Raw genomic sequence first — 12428 nt, 5'->3', positions numbered from 1 at the left:
ATCAATTCTTTTATGGTCTTCAATATTCATTGTCCATCTTTCACATGTGTGTAAGGTTATTGAAAATACCATGGCTTGGGTCTGGCGCACCTTAGTTCTCAAACTTACATCTTTGCTCCTGAACACTTTGAAGAGGTTTTGTGCAGAAGATTTGCATGATGTGATATGTTATTTAAATTCTTGACTGATGTGTCCATAACCATTGACAATGAATTTAAGCAAAGTGATGTCTTTAACAATTTCAATCTTTTCTCCATTTACCATGATGTTATTTATTAGTCCAGTGGCGACGATTTTTGTTTTCTTTGCCTTCAGGTGTAACCCATATTGAAGGCTGTGGTCTTTAATTTTCATCAGTAAGTATTTAAGTCCTCCAGACTTTCAGCAGTCCCAATATGGCACCATAGGATAAACACTCAACCTTAAAGTCGGTTTGAACTGCAAGGTGAGCAATTCAAACTCACCAGCTGCTCCTTAGAAACCAAATACAGGGTTGCTATGAGTCAGAATCGACTTGATGGCACTTAACAATAACAACAACAACAACACTTTCAACAACCAAGGTTGCATCACTTGCATATCTCAGGTTGTTAATTAATCTTCCTCTAATACTGATCCCACATTCTTCTTCATATAATCTAGTTTATCAGATTATTTGCTCAGCATACAGACTGAATAAGTATGGTGAAAGAATACAACCCTGGCACACACCTTTCCTGATTTTAAACATTCAGTGTCCCCTTCTTCTGTTTGAATAACTACTTCTCAGTCTATGTATAGGTTCCTCAAGAACACAATTAAGAGTTCTGGAATACCCATTCTTTCCAATGTTAGCCACACAACTGACAGTCTTTGCATAGTCAATAAAGCACAAGCAAACATCTTTCTGGTATTCTCTGACTTCAGTTAATATCCAGCTGACATCAGCACTGGTATTCCTCCTTTCATGTCCTCATCTGAATCTGGTTTGAAACTCTGGCAATTCCGTTGCAGAACATTTTTTAACTAACAGTAAAGTCATTTTTTGGCTCTCGTGGACTTGTTTTAATTTTCTTCAGCTTTAGCCTGAACTTGCATAAGTGCCACTGATGGGCTAGTCCACAGTCTTCCCCTGCCTTGTTTTGGCTGATAATATGGAGCTTTTCCACCATCTCATTCCACAGATATAGTCAATTTGATTTCTATGTAATCTTTCTGGTGAGGTCCATGTGCATAATTGTCTTTTATGTTGTTTAAAAAAGGTATTTTCCATGAAGTCATTGCTCTTGCAAAATTCTGTCATGAGATCTCCACTATCATTTCTATCACCAAGGCCATATTTTCCAACTTTTGATTCTTCCTCTTTGTTTCTAATCTTTGCATTCTGGTCACCAGTAATTATCAATACATCTTGATTGCATGTTTGATCAGTTTCAGACTGAAGAAGTTGGTAGAATTGTTCAATTTCATCATCACTAGCTTTAGTGGTTGGTGTGTAAATTTGAATAATAATGGCATTAACTGGTCTTCCCTGTAGGTGTATGGATATTATTCCATCACAAACAGTGTTTTACTTCAAGACAGATCTTGAAACAGTCTTCTTGATAATGAATGTGATGTCATTCCTCTTCAATAGTAAGTAATAAATCATATAACTGTCATATTCAAAATAGCCAATACCAGTCCATTTCAGCTCACTAATGCCTAAGATATTGATCTTTATGCATGCTATTTCATTTTTGACAACTTCTAACTTTCCAAGATTCATACTTCAGACTCCTGGTTGTTGGGGGCTAAAAGACTTACAGACCTCATAAAACTTTAAGTCTGAGTTTTCCCAGACAAAGCCTGCTTATTAACACTAGGAAAGTAGCCTTCCCAGGATCACGTTATTCACAGTAAAAGATAATCATGCAGGGAAAACAGCTTTCCCAAGGTTGCCTGGCTCGCAGCAAAAGATAAACTTGGAACTATGCAGAACAATGAGGACTTGCAGAAACTGCCCTATATAAACCTCTTACTTTCAATAAACTTCGTCACTTGCCACCAGCTTGCTGACTCTTGCCTGATTGTCATTCTCGCGCTCTCCCTCAGGAAAACCCACGTTAGGGGTCTTAGCTGGCCTTAGACCTCCACACCTGGTGTGGCGCTGTTGGTTAATGTGGACTACAAAGTCCACTTGAGTCACAAGGCTGGTGGTTCAAACTCACCAGCTACTCCTCGGAAACCCTATACAGGCGCACTATGGGTCAAAACCAGACTCTATGGCACTTAACAACAACAACAACAGCAAAATATTCTGATTATTAATGGATGTTTACAGCTGTTTCTCTTCACTTTGAATTATAAAATATAGATTTTACTAAAGGGGAAAATGATAAAAATGCTAGAACAAGGTTCTAAGTATAGATGTTACAAAAGACATTTTCCTGTCTTTTCTTTCACGTGTCATAGTCTAGAATTTACAGTATGAATTAGCAGCGTTGTGTTGAATTGTGTTCCCTAAAGAGATATGTTGAAATCCTATCCTAAGTATGAATACGACCTTGTTTAGATATAGGATATTTCTTTTAATGTCAGTTAAATTAGGCCAAACTAGAGTATGTTGTTGTTGTGAAGTGCCATCGAGTCGGTTCCAACTCATAGTGACCCTGTATAGGGTTTACGAGGAGCAACTGGTAAGCTTGAACCACTGGCCCTGAAGTTCAAATGGTTTTGCAGTCTGGTGTATTAACCCACAGCGCCACACCAGGACTCCAGACTAGAGTGTACTGGGTCCTGATTTTAACCCCTTCTGAGAGGCACCTCATAAAAGGGGAGAGTATACACAGAGATAAGGGCATACAGGGTGAAGGCAGATGCCCCACAATGAGAGGCAGATTTATCAATAAGTAGCAAATGAACTTTAAGGGTTACTGGAAGCAGCCAGAAGCAATGAGAGAGAGATGGAACAGTTCTTATCTCAAAGCCCTCAGAAGGAATCAACATGGCCAATACCCTTACTTGAACTTCTAGATTCCAGAATTGTTAGAAACAAAATTTTATTCTTTAAATCCAACCTCTTTGTGGCATTTTGTTACGGCAGCTTTTGGAAACTAAGATAGACAGCTATACTTAAATTTCCAGTTCTGAAACATATAAAAACTGTTTTTCAATCAGTGTTCTTAAACATGTGTAAGAATGTTTATGGGAAGGTGGTGGCTCCATACAATGAGACCTGGACTTCAATCTGCAAGGTTCACCGTTTGAGACCATCCGCTGCTCTACAGGAAAAAGATGAGGCTTTCTTCTCCCACAGAGATCAATAAAGCCCTGGAAATCCTATACAGGATCGCTATGAGTCAGAACCTACTCAACAGCACCTAACAGTAACAAAAATAATGTTTACAACTCAGCAGATCACATTTATAAAACATTATTTATTAAGTATGTAAGTATATTTATAATTCAACAAAATGGTGGTGGTGGTGTGCCATGGTGTCAGTTCCGACTCACATCGGCACTCCTGAGGATTTCTGAGACTATGAATCTTTACAGGAACATAAAGCCTCATCTTTGTCCTGTGGAACAGTTGGTAGTTTCGAACTGCTGCCCTTCAGGTTAGCAGCCCAACTCATGACTTCTGTGCTATATAAAGGTAAAATTAAGGGAACCATGGTAGTTATGTTCTGAGAATGCTTTCACACTTTTCACATAGAAAGATGAAGCATAGAATAATAATGATCTTTGCTGTTGTTGTTGATAAGAGCTGTCCAGTTGGTCTCAACTCATAGTGACATTATGTAGGCTTTCCAAGGAGCAAATAGTGGGTTTGAAAACTGACTTTGTAATTAGCAGTTCAGTGTTCATCCTACAGTATCACACCAGAACTCCAATAATGTTCTTGAAAATGAAAATAATTCCATTATATTTTAATATCATATAATACAGTAATTATTTGTTAAATGCTTCAAAATAAAGAATAAAATTAAAATTATATAATTGAGAATACAGGCCCAAAGAAAATGGTTAAATGTGTTCAAGAAAAAAACCTGATAAACTAAAATGCTCTATCAAACTCAATTATTAAGAAAAAATACAAAATAGCAATATTTTTTTATTTATAAAAAGTAGAAACATGTTTTACTACACACATACAACTCTAAAGGATAAAAACTTTACCCTGATAAGACTAAAATATAAACAGTCATTTGTTCTTATTAGGTGCTCTCAAGTTGGTTTCAACTCATAGAGACTTGATGTACAACAGAACAAAACACTGCCCAGTCCCGCACTGTCTGTACAATTTTGTTTGAGCCCATTATTGCTGCCACAGTGTTAATTGGTCTGCTTGGGGCTCTTTCTCTTCTTGGCAGATCCTCCACTTTTTCAATACTGAGGTCCTTCCCAAGGAACTGGTTCTTCCTGACAACATGCCCTAAATAAGAGAGAGAAAGTTTCACCATCCTTGCTTCTAAGAAGGTGTACTTTGCCCAAAGCAGATTTGTTTCTTCTTATGACATACCACGCCACTTTCAGTATTCTTTGCCAACACCATAATTCAAATGCATTGAATCTTCTATGATCTTCCTTATTCATTGTCCAATTATCACATGCATGTTGTTGTTAGGTGCCATCAAGTCGGCACCAACTCATAGCGACCTTATGCACAGCAGAAAGAAACAATGTCCGATCCTGGGCCAACCTCACTACTGTTGCCACACTTGAGTCCATCGATGCTGCCACCTGGCCAATCCATCTCATTGGGGGTCTGTGGTGATTGGAAATACCATGGCTTGTGACCTCAAAGTGACATCTTTGTTCTTTAACACTTTTAAAAGATCCCATGCAGCAGCTTTGCCTACTGCAGTATGTCATTTGATTTCTTGACTACAGATTCCATTAGCATTGATTGTGGATCCAAGCAAAATAAAATTGTTGACAATTTCAATCTTCTCTCCATTTATCATGATGTAATTTATTGGTTCAATTGTGAGGAATTTTGTCTTTGTTTTTCTTCATCAGTGTTTCAAGTCTTCTTCGCTTCCAACAAGCAAGGTGTCATCTGCATATTGCCAGTAATTAATGAGTTTTTCTCAAATCCTGATGCCATATTTTTCTTCATATAAACCAGCTTCTTGGATTATTTGCTCATTACACATACTGAATAACTATGTGGAAAAGGATACAACCCTGGTGTACACCTTTTCTGATTTTAAACCATTCAGGGTTCAAATAGTTTTAAAACTTGTTCTGTTTGAATGGCTGCCTCTTGGTCTATGTACAGGTCCCTCATGAACACAACTAAGTATTCTGGAATACCCATTCTTCACAATGTTATCCATAGTTTGCTATGACCCCCACAGTTTAATGTCTGTATAGTCAATAAACCTGAGGGTCTCATCTTCAGCACTGTATCAAGCAGTGGTCCACTATTTTTCAGTTGTTAGCCATTCAGAGCAGTGTGTCTTTCCTTTTTCCTAGTCTGTCTTAGTCTGGAATCTCCACTGAAACCTGTCTACCCTGGATGACTTTGCTGTAAATACCTGTGGCACAGCTTCCAGCATCACAACACACACAAGCCACTACAGTATGACAAACTGACAGACAACTGGTGGAAGAAGTCATAGTAAACAAAAAAAATTGATAAATGTATGAGCAAATCCAAATTGTTACCAACTTTTGGAGAAAAAAAAAATCAAAACAAAAAACACAGAGAAATCATGAGTGGAAAAGCAAGAAAGAGAAATTCATGGGCTTCAAAACAAGGTAAAAATGAAATAGTAGACATCAGTAACATGGAAGATGTTAGAAGTACTTAGAAACCAAAAATAAACACTTTAAATTTTAAATACTGTTCAGGAGGATTATAAGTGTTAAATAGAGTTATATTTTCAAAGGTTGTTTAGTTTTTTTAAAAAAAATGTGTTTTAAAATGTCATAGTAATCACAAAAGCAATAGAATTAAGATATAGAACTTCCAAATTAGTTGAGTAAATAAGAAGAAACAAGGAAATTTTCATCAATTCAGTAGGAGGCAAGAAAGTTTGGAGAGTGTGGCGGGGGTTGGGTTCCACAAGGAAAAAAAGCATAGTCAATAAGAAAGAATACCAAAATTTAAAAGAAGCACTTCAGTATTCACACTTAATATTAGGAGATATTAATCAGTATTATAAAGAATTATATTAACATAATTTCTAATGCTGGTGTTTCTTTGTACCATGAGGGTAAACCTAATTAATACAGCTGTATTTTATTTATGAGACAAATACAAAAACCATGACACAAAAAAGTTGAAAGTAACGTGATGGAAAAAGACATGCCACGTAAATACTAACAACAAAAAAAATCTGTGGTTTTAATTAACTAAGATAAATTGGACCTTGAAACAAGAAGAGTAAGGAATTTGTCAAAAAGAAGTAATAACCTTAAATCTTTGCAACACAGTTTCAAAATGAAGACTATGAAATTGAGTTTTTAAAAATCTATAGGACAAATCTACAGTAATAGGCCTGTGTCAAATTAATAGGTAGAGAATAAAGATAAAAACAACTTGAATAACAAATTTAATAAGACTGTATGTATACATGTCTGTAAGTTTGCACTCAAACATTAGAAAATATCTTTAAATCCAAAAATATATTTGTAAAAATTTATGCCACATTTGAAAAGGAAGCCACTTCCAATGAATACTAAAAAATTAATATCATTCAATCCTTATATATGAAATAAATACAATAGAAAAAGGTGATAAAGAATTCAAAACAGTAAAATTTCAAGGGCTTATTTTTAGAATCGCTAAGGAGCTCTGGTAGCGTAGTGGTTACGAATCGGGCTGCGAACCTTAAGGTCAGCGGTTCGAAACTACCAGCTGCTCCGCGGGAGAAAGATGAGGCTTTCTACTCCCGTAAGGATTTACACCCTCGGAAACCCTGTACAGGGTCGCTATGGGTCGGAACCGACTCGACGGCACTTAACAACAACAACAACAATAGATCACTACCAATTCGATGGCACTTAACAACAACAACAAATATTTAAATATTGAGCTATTAAAAAATCTTTCCTGTCACTTACTCAAAGGCTACCAATATAAAAGCTGACAGGAATATCAAAACATGTTGAAAAGCTAAAGAACAGGAATTTAGTCTTTATTTTCTCCCGACAATATTAAATTCCATTCTCAACACACAAGAGATGTGTAACAAAAATTAACTGATATGTATAGGGCACCTTTTAAGAAACACAGAATGAAATTTTAATTTGTTATTTAAATGTATTATAAATTGAGAGAGGGCAAGTAGAGCAGATCAATTTTCCATTCAATAATTCATATACATTTTGTTTTATGTAATTGATTACAATCCCCCAAGGTAGCGTCACTCATTCCACTTCCTCCCTGTTTCATGTTTCCGTCCCTTCTTCTCTTCTAACCCTTCTGGCCTTTGTCCTTGCCCGTCTAATCTCTACTGTTGATCATTCTGAGGTATGTGTACCTCCTTACTGTTACCATTTGCCTTAAAGACCTGTCCATTGTTTGGTCTAAAATTGAAGCATGGGCTTAAGTTCATTTCTGGACTAGAAGGATGACTATTACAAATAACAAAGCAACCCATAAATATTATGACAGTAGCTAACTTTTTATTCAATATTTTTTTCTCCAATAAATAAACCAGTGTGACCAAAAGATAAAAAAAAACAACTCTAAATGAATCCAGCTCTAAATGTCAAAAGCTTAAATTTCAGGAACTCAAAAGTAACAACAAGAAAAAAAACAAATACTTATACCCTTTTTGAGTCCTGGTGTGGTTTTATAGGATAAATACTGGACTTGTTATTGTTAAGTGCCATTGAGTCAATTCCAACCCATAGTGACCCTGTATAGGGTTTCCAAGGAGCAGCTGCCGAGCTTGAACCACTGACCTTGCAGTTCAAATGACTTTGCAGTCTGATGCATTAGCCCACAGCGCCACACCAGGACTAACCACAAAGTTGGTGGTTCAAATACACTAGCCGTTCCTTAGAAACCCTATACAGGGTCACTGTGAATAGGAACTGACTCAACAGCACTTAGCAACAGTCTTTTAGAGATCCAATGAAGACAAAGTTAGTCTGTGTCACCATCTAGTGGCAGCAGAATGGCACAAATAAATAAAAGTACTTCCCCAGGAATGTTATGGCCAAAGCAGAAACATCTAGAGTTTTTGTGTAGAGCTACTGCTCTCCTACACAATTGGATCCACCTCTCTTGGTTCCTTCTACAGATTTGCATGAACCTGACCTTTGGACAAAACCAAGTAGAACATCATCAAGTAGATGATTTCTTTTGTCCATATAATTTTCACCCTCCCTCTAATGATACCAAGGAGCCTTGGAGGAACAATAGGTTCATTGTTGGGTTGCTAACCACAAGGTTCAGACCTACCAGCTGTTCCAAGAGATAAATATGAGCCTATCTACTCCTATAGATTTAGAATCTCAGAAACCCCAGCGAGCAGTTCTACTCTGCCCTATATGGATCCATATGGACTGGAACTGATTTGGTGGCAGGGGGTTGGGTTTAGTTTTGATCAAATGAGATCTGTTTGTTATGTATGCTTTACTAGACCAGATACACAATAATTCAAAAATGAACAAAAAAGTCTCATATCTGCTATTAAGCATGTAAATTTTTAAAGCAGTTTGGCATTATTTAGTAGAGATAATAATGCACATATCTTGTTGTTGTTAAGCACAGTAAAATTGACTTATAGTGATCCTGTATAGGGTTTCCTAAGCTGCAAATCTTTGCGGGAACAGAAACTTCATCTTTTTCCTGCTGAATGGCTGGTGGTCTCAAACCCCCAACCTATGGTTCGCAGTTCAGTGCTTATCCTACAGAGTCATATCAATTCAATGACACTGAGTTTGATTTTGGGTTTTATTCTTTATGGGAGCAGATCATGGGGTCTTTCTCCTGAAAAGCTGTTGGTGGGATTTGATGTCACCACTGACTAACGTAACTCCATCTTGTAAGAAGAGAGGTCATTAGTGCTAACCTTAGTTTGTAATTTCTTTACTTTAATCGACAGTTAACACCTACCCTGGGAATTGTTAGAAGAATCAAGCTGTTTCTGAAGTTCCTTATAGGCATCAGCATAACCTGAAAAAGGAAGAACAATAAAGAAATTCTTGAAAAGGAGATCCCAGAGTTACTGTCATGACACCTTAGAGAACAATAGTCCAGACTGAATAAAGAGAGCAAATAATTCCAGAAAGGATAACTCTAGAATTTCCTAAAAGGTTTCATTATATTGAGAACAGAGCTATATCATACTTTCTGCAAAGAATCTGGTGACTAATAATAATTGGTGACATGAAGTTTCTATGACTCAGAATCAACTCAATGGCACCTAAGAGTAAAAACAATAAGTAGTTGATATGAACAAGTCAAAGAAAGCAAAAAACAAATAAACAAAAAAGTAACTCCTATTACTAAAGGTTGTAGAGTTAAGTCAAATAATGTGGTGTAAACTAGAAGATGATTTCTCATCTAAAAAGAAGTCCAATAATGGGTAATTCTGGGTTCCAGGTATGGTTGTTGTTGTTGTTGTTGTGAAGTGCTGTTGAGTCGGTTCCTACCCATAGCAACCCTGTATGGCACTTTACATCAAAAACTTGTATCTCTCACTTGTTTTCAAGTACCTTCACCATGTGGTTTCTATCTTATAGTCAGTCCATTGCATCTACATTCCAGCAAGCAGAAATGAAGAAGGCACAAATGCCACATCTGGCAAGTGGCTATACTCCGTGACCCGCATGGAGAGATTAAACCCAAGTAGGGGCCACAGGAGATTAGGAAAAAAAAAAAAAAAGGAAGATACAAGACACAAAATGAAAATAGTAAAAATGGGACCAGGTGGGACACAGCACTCTGATGGAGATATTGTGACTCAGACCTAGATCAGCACGTTTATTATATACACATATCGAAGGAGGTGCTGGGAGCAGGGAAAAGAATAACATCTGGTGTTACTGTTGCATGCAGTAAGTGGGACTTTATCAGAAGAATGTAGTTGCTAGGGAAACAGATATAGGGCAGCTAGATGGTTTTGCGACTAAAGTGAAGGCCATGGATGCATACAAGGAAAGACTTTGCAAATTTCTTGTTCCCTGAGGCAGCCTTTGCAATTTCCTCAGGGGGCAGCCTGATCTGGGATCAGCTGGATTTTCTGAACTACAACTGTTTAGTTGCAATCCTTTGGTTAAACTGTCCCCAAGTCTGAGACCTTTGTTTAGGTGCTCCCAACACACAAAGAAGGAAATAACTCCTGGCCCAATTTAAGATCATTTATAAATGTGATTGTAAAGTGTTATCAGGGCAGTTTAGACTCATAGTGACCTTGTATAGGGTTTCCAAGAAGCAGCCGGTGGGTTTGAGCCGTCAGCCTCATGGTTAGTGGTGCAGTGCTTAGCCACACCACGACTCATTTATAGGAGGTCACAAATGCATTGGCACTAGTCTCCCATTGACCAGGATTTAGATACACGGCCACATCAAGTGACAAGGATTCTATAACAAAACAGAAACAAAAAGAAGAGGGAAGAATGGATATCAGTAAGTAGTTAGCAATCTGCTACTTCCCTCCAGCTCTTTCTTTCCCCATATCCTACTTTATTTTCTTCACTGCAATTATTAACCCTCCGATGTATTTCATGAGTCCTGGAGTGATACAAACAGTTAACACACTCAATTGCTAACCAAAAGATTCAGGGTTCCAATGCATCCAAAAGTCCCTCAGAAAAATGGTGCAGCAGGTTAATGCGCTGGACTGAAAGGTCTGTTTGAACCGCAAGGTTGGCAGTCCAAGCTCACTAGCTGCTCCTCAGAACCTCTACACAGGGTCGCTATGAGTTGGAACCAACTTGAAGGGATTTAACAACAACAATTTACTTCACAAAAGCCAGCTGCTGACAGCTCTGTGGTGCACAGTTCTACTCTGACACACAAGGGGTCACCATAAATCAGAATGGACTCCATGGCAACTGAGGGTTTTTTTAGTTTTTTACCTCTTATTTAAAGAGCTCTGGTAGCATAGTGGTTACAAGTCAGGCTGCTAATTTCAAGGTCAGCAGTTCAAAACTGCCAGCGGTTCCATAGGAGAAAGAGAAGGCTTTCTGCTCCCCTAAAGGTTTATAGGCTTAGAAACCCTATGCAGAGTCACTATGATTAGGAATTGACTCTACAGGGCACATAACCACCACCACCACCTCTTCTTTGGCGTTCTGTCTTACCCAGCCTAGGTTATAAATTTCAAGAGGGCAAGAAATTTGTCTTTTGTTCAGCTCTGCCACAGTTTCTGGAAAAGAGCCCAGTGATTAGAAAACATTTGATAAGTAGTGGTTGAATTCATGAATAAATTGCTAATTTTAGGAAAACAAGCAAACAAAAACCTGAACAATATAAGAAAATCAATTTAACCATATAGATCCCGTCTTGGCACATGATGCTGTGTTTAGTTTTTGTGTGATTAGAAATGAATGCCCCTTCTCTGGCAAAACTAAGACTTCCATTCTGAAATCAACAACTTTAAAGAACCTCAATTCCTCTGAACAGATGGGTTCAAGTGAAGTCTCCTAATAATTTCCTAGTCCTAATAATAAAGCAATATTACTTCAATATATACAATATTATAATTATTAATTAGAATACTATTAACTTGATACAATATAAATTAATAATGTAATCAATTACTAATAATAACAACAGAGTCCTGGTATAGTGCTGTTTAATAAGCACTAGACTGCAAGGTCTAATTGAACCACAAGGACGGCAACTCAAACTCACGGCTACTCCTTAGAAACCCTATACAGGTTTGCTATGAGTCGAACCGACTAGACAGCACTTAATAACAATAGCAAACAACCTTCTGGTATTCTCTGCTTTCAGCCAAGATCTATTTGATGTCAGCAATGATATCCCTTGTTCCAAATCATTTGAATAGGTTTTAACCTCTGGCTGTTCCCTGTCAATATATTGTTGCAGCTGTTTCTAAATTATCTTTAGCAAAATAAATCTTTAATCATACATAGTTTGAAATCAAATAATTTCGTAAGTCTTTAAAAGCAAAACAGCTGCTTCCAATATAGTACTTACTATCCCTGATTCCTGGTCCCTAGAATAAACACTTTCAAGATCTTTAAGATATTTCTTCTAATGATTGTTTTCATATTCCTGAGTAATAGACATATCCTTCTACTTTTAAATTTTTTCAGTTATATTTAGAATCTATTAAGTTCTTCCCAACTTTCAAACTAGTTGCTCTGAAGAACACGCTCAGCATTTCTAAAGTTGAAAGAACTGAATAGAACTTTTGAGTCTCGAGCGGCAGTATTGAAGGACATGGAGTCCTGGTGTGGTGCTATGGTGGACTGTAAAGTTGGTTTGAGTAACAAGGTCAGTGGTTCAAGCTCACCATTCGCTCCTTGGT

Source organism: Chrysochloris asiatica, unplaced genomic scaffold (assembly GCF_000296735.1).
Source record: "Chrysochloris asiatica unplaced genomic scaffold, ChrAsi1.0 scaffold00069, whole genome shotgun sequence".
Lineage (NCBI taxonomy): Eukaryota > Metazoa > Chordata > Mammalia > Afrosoricida > Chrysochloridae > Chrysochloris > Chrysochloris asiatica.
Note: the sequence above shows the minus strand (reverse complement) of the source record.